Source organism: Patiria miniata, unplaced genomic scaffold (genome assembly GCF_015706575.1).
Source record: "Patiria miniata isolate m_02_andy unplaced genomic scaffold, ASM1570657v1 HiC_scaffold_18, whole genome shotgun sequence".
Classification (NCBI taxonomy): Eukaryota; Metazoa; Echinodermata; class Asteroidea; order Valvatida; family Asterinidae; genus Patiria; species Patiria miniata.
Genome location: NW_024037056.1, coordinates 3,297,331 through 3,307,290, shown reverse-complemented (window position 1 = coordinate 3,307,290; position 9,960 = coordinate 3,297,331).

Sequence of the window (9,960 nt, the reverse complement as noted above, 5' to 3'; positions counted from 1 at the left end):
ATTGCCTGCAAAAATGCAATGTGATCCTGCGTATTTAACCGTATGTCTGTGTAACCAGGACATCGGAGATTTGTTTAAAATGAGAGTGTGACGTACAATTTGGATAACGCGACCTTAAGCCGGCGGGATATCCTATCATTTCGAAGTGACATTTGCATCATATATTTTTTTCTTCTTTCTTGGATATACGCCAAGCGTCAAGCGAGCTGTTTATCACGTTGCCGCGGAATATTTGCGTCATCTTACGTCTGTCGACCTCGCTGGATGTGACTTTATCGAGGTCAAGGCGGGGTCAGGCTGGCAGTATGACGTCACTGGCATGCCGAGTGAAGTATGGGTCATTTTATCATTACGGCGATTGAAAATTGCAGTGGATGGGGCCGGGCCAGCAGTATCGCATGTATCATGTTTAGGCCGAGTGACAGATCCAACATTTCAACATCTGAATATTAAACAAGAAATCCGAACTTCATCAAGTTTTCTTCAAGCGCTGACTTCAAAATAAATCGATCGAATTCCATCACGACACATTATCAGTAAAAATTTCAACTCGGGAAAAACAAACACCGCTTTCTTCAACAAACAATTATAACGTATTTAGAAAATTGCCAGCCGGGTGATTGCTGTTGCAAATGCATCTCGTTTAGAAGAGAACATATTTCTTCTCTCATATAGAACCGAGATTATTATTAACTCCCTTCTGACTTTTTATTTGTAATGTGCATGAAGAAAAAAAGATACAAGCTAACAAAAAATAATTGATGATCAGATTTCGGCTGTACTTTACAAAAAAAATCAGTCAGGGGAGATCTTTCAATTAAACAACTTGTTTGGTTTTGTTATGTTATTTTTTCCCGTTTGAGCAATAGTATTATGACTAGAAAAGTTTCAGATTAAGTCCGGAACGAAGTGGGTATTCCCTTGATTCTAAAGGGTCAAACAACTTGATTCTACTTGAGTCAAAAAGAAAGGGACCGAATTAGAAAAAAAAACATATTTTAAAATAATATATACGTGGCTTCATTTCATTAAAATGACATAGGGATAAAGTACTTACTATAAAGTAACTGTGAAAATTTCATTTTATGTTCTATTTTAATGAAAAGATCACACAATTCAGCTGTCCACCACTCATAAGTTAGTGTTCTTCGAACTGATAAATACCCATTAAATACAATGAAACATGGAAGTTTTCCCACCTCCATGAATGAACGAAAACTTGCAAAGGAAAACAGACAACCATCGCCATCAATATTTTAGGGGCAAAAAGATTTGACTTGTTTCTCATTTCAAAAACACAAAATCCGACGGTCGAAATAATGTTTCAGTCTTGACTCGAATGACTTAAATGTCAATTGTATTTAAAGGCCTGTGTGTAATCTGAAATTCTCACTCAACTCAAAAGCTTCTAATGGCATTCCATGGACAGCTATAAAAATTAGTTCTTTTGGTAAAATGTGCATAACTTCGGATAACATGGATCAATTTCAGTACATTTCTTTTCTTTTCTTTTCAGATGAGTGGAAGAACATGCTCCTTTAAGACATACTTCGTAGGTGTATCAAATTTGATGTTTTTTTTCAGAAAAGAAATCATTAATCCAGGTCACTTTTTTCACTCACCCTGTACATACTACAATAAAACAAAAATATCCGAGATATGTATGACTACCGGCCACTTTGAAGCAAATTACTTCTTTGCAACATTTTTATAATTTTAATTACTCTCTCAACGATTCGACGCACAAATCCGAGGGAAAAAATTCCCGTAATCAATATCTAGAAAAACATTCCATGAAAAGTGGATTGGAAAAACAAACAGTAATTTAGATTTCATGGAATCCTCGATGCATAATCCTTGAGCAGGGATAATTTTTCCCCTTCTATAGCTGTCGGCAATTCTTAATGAATTCATATTGGGATCAGACTACAAATTGGATTATTTCATTTTTTTTTTCCACCTTCTTATTACTTGTCTGAAGCCACGGAACGAGACTTGCCATGGGGCACAAAACGGAGGGGAATTTAAAACTGCGGTTGAAATGTATCTTGCAAAGTGTACAATCAATATGTAGAGGAAGATTTATGCCACAACGCGGAGACCATAATGTAGCTTAATGGGACACTCATGAGATGTGATATTTTGCGATTTTTAAGGCTTTAAAAACATTTAATTTTATTTATTTGCTACATATTTTAACTCGGGTAGCCCATTGTGTGGAATCCAATGCTCTCTTAATTCCAAAGAGTGAAATTAGGGACTAGACGTTTTAGAGTGAAAATCACTCTCATTTTCGATTGAAATAGCCTGAAAAAAGAACCACTTCAGTCGAAGCTTGAGTGAAAACTCGATCTTTACGATTGAAGAAATTTCACTCTAAAACGTCTAGTCCCTAGTTTCCGACTGTGGGAGTGAATCTTCAGTCGAATGGAGTGAATGTTCACTCTTCGGAATTTAGAAAGTGGTCTCCCATGGGCCCAGTAAAGAGAGGACAATGTGAAGAAATTACAGGCTTTTTTTATATGAAATATAAAAACAATTATGAATGACTTAATTATTCGAACTCTTATTGAACATTTTCACGTCTACCGGATCTGAGAAAGATGAGTACTCGATAGTTGGATATTTCATGCGCTTGGAAAGAGATTTCGTTTGTTTAAGTTCATAATTAGGCCTATATGTAATCATCGAACAATATTTTTTCAGAAGTTTCCCTGTCATATTTTATTAAAATTGGTTTGAAATCCTCAGCTTTTAAGTGGTGTGCTTTTCCCGTAAACATAACGTTACGATATCTCGATGGATTTTAATCAGACAGCAAATTAGATTTGTATAATTGGCACTATCGTTGCGGTTATACCGGGAATTATTGAAAGCAAAGAAGACTTGGAGTAAATTCAAGTTTTGAGGCCCCCCCCCCCTTACACCTTTTTGGCAATCAGGTAATGGTTGGCAGAGTTATATGCAACCAAGGGCTGGTTATCGACAAAATGAAGGGCTAGTTTGTAGGGTACCGGCATCATGCCTTGCAGACAGACACAGACATTGATCAGGGGTAGTGTTCAAATACCCTCCCAAGACTTCAGGTGGATACAAACCAGACGGCTGTTTGATGATGGAAAAACAATAAGAGCACTTGCAAATAATGGGGTTGGTGTGTGTTGTTGTTGTGGTGTGTCAACATTAATTACAAAGTCTCATTCAAGAAAGAGATTAAAGAAACAGAAAATCGTTAAAGGTAGAGTACATCATTTGTCATTTTTGCATTTTTTTCGTTTGTTTAAACAAAAGTGGCCAAAATTTAAAGAAGGGTGCTTAACGACTAACCTGATGAAGTTTTGGATCAGTGAATGCTACATATTCAGAGAAAACAATATTCTAGGATCTCGATTTTAATTGACAAGTTTTCGAGTCATGTTTTGAATTGCGCCTGACATCAGCGTCTTGGACACGTTCTCATTCAGCCGATTGCAGCTACGCGATATCACGCACTAAACCGACGAATTGTAGCAGCCGCGCGCGCGTGTGCGTCGTGTCAACGCTTGCGCGCACCAATCGCCGAATTAAAATCGAATTACTAACGGAAATTTTGACGCATCTTTGAAAATGACCTTCTTTTATTGTTTTCTTCAAAATGACAGCATCCCAGCAATAATAATTTCACATGGAGTTTAGTGCCATTACTGTCTTTAAACAAAATAAGCTTTCAACAACAATTTTGTCAGTTAGTTTTTGGATAGCTGCAATGATACCCTACCTTTAACTTTAAAAATTATATTTTCCTTTTCATCATGAAAATTTAAAACAAAATTGTGACAAATTCATGAAGAAATTCGGAGCTTCCGTTGCGCGTCCAGCCTGAGCATTTTGCCACGGTTGAATGCTCGACGGATCACGAAACAGCCGTCCGAACGGAAGTTTCTGATCCATAACCGCGTAACTGTCGGCAATTCCGGCTGTATGATTAAATTATAAAAACAAAACGGTGAATTACGGAAAAGCGCGCGGTTTGCCAAGATCAATAAGAAGGCACACGGTATATGGGGGATCGGATGTCTGTACCATTACACTGACTGGTGGATAGAGAAACTCCAACTTGCCAGCTAAAGCGATTCCCAGGCACGCTGTCAGTGTCATATAAAATTTGGACTCCTATGAAATCTGGTCTCGATTACCTTATATGGACTCTGACCTCTCACGTGACCTGTCACCGTCCTGATTATGTTCACTGAGTGTGCGCAATACAACCAATGAGTCCGTATTTCGTAAAGTCGAAATTTCACAATACACCGCCTTGAGACACCCTTCCGAGTAAGTTGGCCAAAATTATAGTGAAGTTTGAGGTTACTGGAGAATACTTGAAGAGAATAGGATGCTCATTATGTGATTCCTAGGGGGTGCACAGGGGGCGCCCACTCCCCGGCAGTGACCGAACTTTTCTCAAATAAGGTCATTTTTCACTTGTGAGAGCCCTTTCGCCCCTTCCCCCCCCCCCCCCGGCACAGCCTCAGCCCCAGTAGCCTTCTTGGATCTACCCTTGTTCACTTTCTGCTTGTTTGTTCGTGTCTTGGAATTGTTTGCATGATTTGCTACCTCCCTGCATACATAATTGATTGTACCTATTGCTGTACCTGATGCTTTATCCGTTTCGAATTAGCCAACCTACCCCGGAAGCTCGGTGGTCGAGTGGTAAGACGTCTGTACTCATAAACAGAAGGTCGTGGGTTCGAGTCCCATCTGAGTGGTTTGTAAATTTTTCTCATAATACTCGAGACAACACTGGGTATACAGTGTTTATACACATCACGTCGGTGAAGGGCAAAGTCCGATATTAAATTCACATTTCAGTGATTTCACTCCGCAAAATAAAAAAATCCACAAGTTCAGAAACCAAAATACTGATGACCTGCGCGAGTATTTCATACATTATGTAAACAAAAAAAGTATCGTCTATGACTGTCTTACAATAACAATCATCAGAATGTTCCAATTTCCAAGCGGAGTTTATTTTGACAGCGTGCTTCTAAAAATAATCAGGAATGAATATTGCCATAACTCTAGTTGAAATATTTCTCTATATTACACTACCTTGCTTCCGGTGTTTATGTAGGCTATTTGTATCGCGATCCATTCGGTGGATTGTTATTAAGAACTATGTCATTCAAACCATTATTCATTTCTCAAAAAAAAATAGAGTCTCTCAAAATTAACTCCAAGAAAGTCAAACTTATTTAAGGATCACTGTTATGTTTAAATTTATAAAAGGTGTGTCAAAAGGTCGAAGATGGGGCTGAAATGTAACCTATATATTTACCATGATCATTATATGATTCTCCCCAAGCTTTTCCCCGTTTTCCCCAATATTTTTCCTAGCTGGCCTGGTACATGATACTTGCCTTAAACTATATTCACATGACATCAGGGGTATATTAATTTAGAGACCGTTTCCCGAAGCCAAGAAAGGGCCGCTATATTGCAAAAGTGGGGCAAATGGAGAGGGTTCACTGTAGCATACCCTTCAAGCAAAATTTTTATTGGACGGCTTTTCGGTGTTTGTCGTAAACAAAATACTCCCGGGGATTGATGTTTGCAACGATTTTCCCTTCAATAATTGTAAACATGATGAAGACACAAGGGAACATCGACACCTTGAGATAAGCTCGAGTTAATTGACGTAATACATTCGCACTTTTGGATCTTCGCACACTAAGCCCATTATAATGGATGTCCATTATCAAGCATTAACAAACGCCACAATAAAATCACCGCTAATAAGATTCGATAATTTCATTAATCAAGATTGCTTTTAACGGACTTATTTGAGTATTTCAAAGGTCTCATCATTGAACTGCGCGCCCAGTAAAAAGTTTGCAAAGTGATAATGAGAATTTTATAATGACATGAGTGACAAAGGTGTCGTATGGTTTACGTTTCCGTGCACAAAATAAAATATTAATTTTCCCAAAAAAGGTGCGTTCTATTATATTATCTTATACGTCATAGTGTTATAATCTGTGTACACGTCGCTGGATACCTGTGACGTAAAGATAGAATGACGTGAACGCCATTTTCTCGAGCTATGAAAAGTTAATTATGCAGGGTGAGTCAAAAAGAAAGTGACCCGGTTGAAGTATGTCTTAAAAGAGCATGTTCTTCCACTCATCTAAAAACAAAAATTACTTAAATTGATCCATGCCATCAGAAGTTAGGCCTATGCATGTTTTACTAAACGAACCCATTTATATAGCCGTCCATTGAATGCCATTGGAAGCTATTGAGCAAAGTGAGAATTACAGATTACACACAAGCATTCAAATACAAATGAGATTTTAATCATTTAAAATCAAGACTCATTTTTACAGTCAGATTTTGTGTTTTGAATATGAGGAGCAAGTCAACTCCTTTTTCCTGAAATATTAATGGCGATGTTTGTATGTTTTTCTTTGCAAGTTTTCGTTCATTCATGGAGGTGGGAAAACGTCCATGTTTCATTTGTATTTAATGGGTATTTATCAGTTTGTAAAACGGTAAATGATCAGTGGTGGACAGCTGAATTTTGTGATCGTTTTTTATTAAAATATGCATAACTTTGGCATATTGTATGTAAAATACTTGACATTTTCACAGGTGCTAGTCAATTACATGTACTTTATGTCTATGTAATTTTATGAACTGGAGCCAGCTACTTATTTTTTTTACACGATTGTGTCTAATTCGGTCACTTATTTGTTGACTCACCCTGTAGTCTGAACCAAGCTCGTTTTCTTTCTGAACGTAATATGATGAAAACACTGCAATGTATACTTATGGCTTCAGTGTGTTGTTGACAGCTAAACTTCAAGCAGAAAAGAAATTTATCATTTGATTTTTTTAAACTGTGTCGTCTTCAATGCCCCATTTCCCTGTCCTAAGTTGTCCATAAATTCCGAGAGTTTATGATGTCGACAACGGAAAGCTCAGTCAGGTTCAAGATAATGTTTACATTCTAGGGCGGTGGGAAAATCATCCAACATTTCACGCCTCATTCCATTCCGTATGGTTTTTTTTCATGTGCTCAATTTAGAGTATGATTATTTTTTTCGCAGAAATACCGGAGGTATATAAGAAGTGCACAGGAGGGGCCTCAGCTATAATATTTCTCGTCTCTCACGAGAATTAGATTAAGAGAGCGAAATCTCGTTAGCGTCTCAATCGTTGCCCACGCTCGGCTGGTTTAATCACGATATAGCTAGCGTTGCATGAGGTTGTTCTCACGAGCCACTAATTAAATTGAATCGGATTAGATCAGAAATAAAAATGCCGGCACCCGGGAGGATAGCTCAGCATGTTTTTGAACGATGAGATTTTTGGATTTTTTTTAAAAGAAGAATCGAGATAAGTTTAAGCAGCTAGGATTTACACCCCTGGGTCTGGGTGTGATAATTCCCCAGCTTCATGTTCGATCGGCAAAGTGAGGTATTTACAGTGAAGTGTTTACAGAGATCCGACGAAAATAAACATCCTATGAGAATGGAAGACAGGGGGGGGGGAGTATATTGTTTTAAGTATTATGTTATTAATTTGCAGGTTTTTTTAATTTAAAAGTTTTTGTTGAGAAATCACACTGTAGACCACACGTACTATACCCGGAAAGCGACCTCGTGTTTTGCAAGCTAGCTTTGCGTAATGGAGCAGCATCATTGGAAAATCGTTTTCGTTCTCAATGCTTAAAAAAATAGAGTTTTCGCACTGTTACCTAATATATTATTCGGTACTCAAACTCGTGATCGTATCAACCAATCAGGTGTTACTTGTCCACTAAATGATTTGTGTAACTTAAACTAACCTTTGACCTTATACTGAAAGCTTAATAAATGGCATATGATTCGAGCCCGTAAACCGCACTTACGGAAACAGACAAACATCGCCATCAATATTTTAGGGGCAAAAAATAGTTGACTTTTTCCTCATATTCAAAACACAAAATCTGAAAGTAAAATAATGTTTCAGTGTTGACTCAAATGATTAAAATCTCATTTGCTTTGAATGCCTGTGTGTAATCTGTAATTCTCACTCAGCTCAATAGCTTCCAATGGCATTCCGTGGAAAGCTATAAAAAGGTAGTTTTTTTTTTAAAGTAAAACATGCATAACTTTTGATAGCATGGATCAATTGCCCCCCCCCCCCCCGCGACGCCCATGACTTCATTGGTTTATCAAATTCGATTGCTTTTTAAGAAATAAAATCATTAGTCCAGGTCACTTTCTTTTTGACTCACCCTGTATAGCAAAAGAATATATATTAAATTGTTTTGGAAAGAAATCGAACAAAAACTCCCCAACGATTTAGTTGTAATACAATAATTACCTGGCCTGCATTTCAAAGTAACCATAGCATATTATTGCCCTTGCTCTAAAAAGCAAAACTATTTGAAAATACTTTGTTCCAAAAGGAAGGGTTGAAAGTTGTTCTGAAAAGTTCGCCCTTATAAAAACCATTTAAGCCGATAATATGAATGAAAACTGAACTGACTGAATAAAACCTTCAGGGGAAAAAAGTCCTAACTTACCACTGAAAAAAAAAAAATTAAAAAAAATTGAGCGGCCTGACGTTTGGTTCTTAACAAGATCTTCCTCGGAGCCATTTTTGTCTCTGAAGCAGATCCTGTTAAGATCCAAACGTCACTTCAGATCGCTTAAATTTTTGAGATTTGTATATTTCAGGTCCATCCAGTCAGAAAGCAGTTTTCAGCAGTTTTAATTATTTTCAGACCACTGAATATTCAAATAGCCATCACTGATGATTTAAGTTCATTTGCGATTTCCTTACCTTCTCTGCTAGCAACGGGAAGTCGTCAGTGAACCTGAGTCCAAAGTCTTCAAAGTCAAGTCGAAACAAGCTTTTGTGTACAAAAGTCAAGTGAGAGTGTTGTCTTTTATAGTCACACGTTGCCTCTTTTAAGGCCCAAGTTAGTTCCGCGTTCTCAGGCCTAGATCTTAAGACCAGATTTGAGAAGAGATCTATACCCTGAGTCTTGTTAGCGAGGGGCTTGTGCCGACTGGACCCCGTGCGTCGTTCTGTTAGCGGCCCGGGTACGGGTGCGACTGATCATCACACAGCTGACTGTCTCGTCGATGTCACACTCTCATATCCGCTGGGCCGTCAGTAATGAACGCCTGTCTCTCACTAGCTGGCTACTTGGGATTGTGGAGGAGGTGAATACAAAATATTCTCCCCTGGCCCTCCGCGGAGTGTGGAGAGGAGATGTGCGTAATCGAAGCGGAGATACCCCAGGCGAGATTGGGTGGAGATGGGTGATGCGCGCACTTCTCGTAGTCTGCGGTATATACGCGGTACGGTCACTTCGATGCGGGGGTAAAAACAATTATACGAGTCTGTGACGGTGCGGTGCCTTTTTGTTTCCCAATGAGAGATCGTGATGATAGGCACGAATTAAGATGAGGATGTCGTCAAGGAGTGGGCAAGTTCAAGCCTCGTTTGCGATTATTGATTAGACAATGAGAGATGTGCTTAGTGTTTTCAAGTCTCACCCGTACAGTCGACGACTGTTTCGTGTATGGCCTCAGTTCTTTCGTATGGAGTTTCGCAACCGGCTGTTTCCGGTGCCTCTTTTCGGCGTTACGGGCACCAAATGGCGACTTTTGTGACTTTACGTGGTTTTATATGGGTCGAGGTTGCTATGGTATCCATGAATGGACATCAAAACTTAAAGTAAATGATGACGTTTATACTGTCCCTTCAGGTTCACCACAGATTCCTCCAACTCAAAATCCATTGAAATCATTCCACTTCTGATTAACATACGCCTCAGGGGCGGATCTAGCTTTCAATAAACGGGGAGGGGTTTATATTAAGGGGACGGGCCCGTGATTGAAGGCGTGGGGGCGTGCTATATATGTGCTAGCATGGATCCCCGGGAAAATTTGAAATGTACGATACTTTCTCCTACCTTCTAAGGCA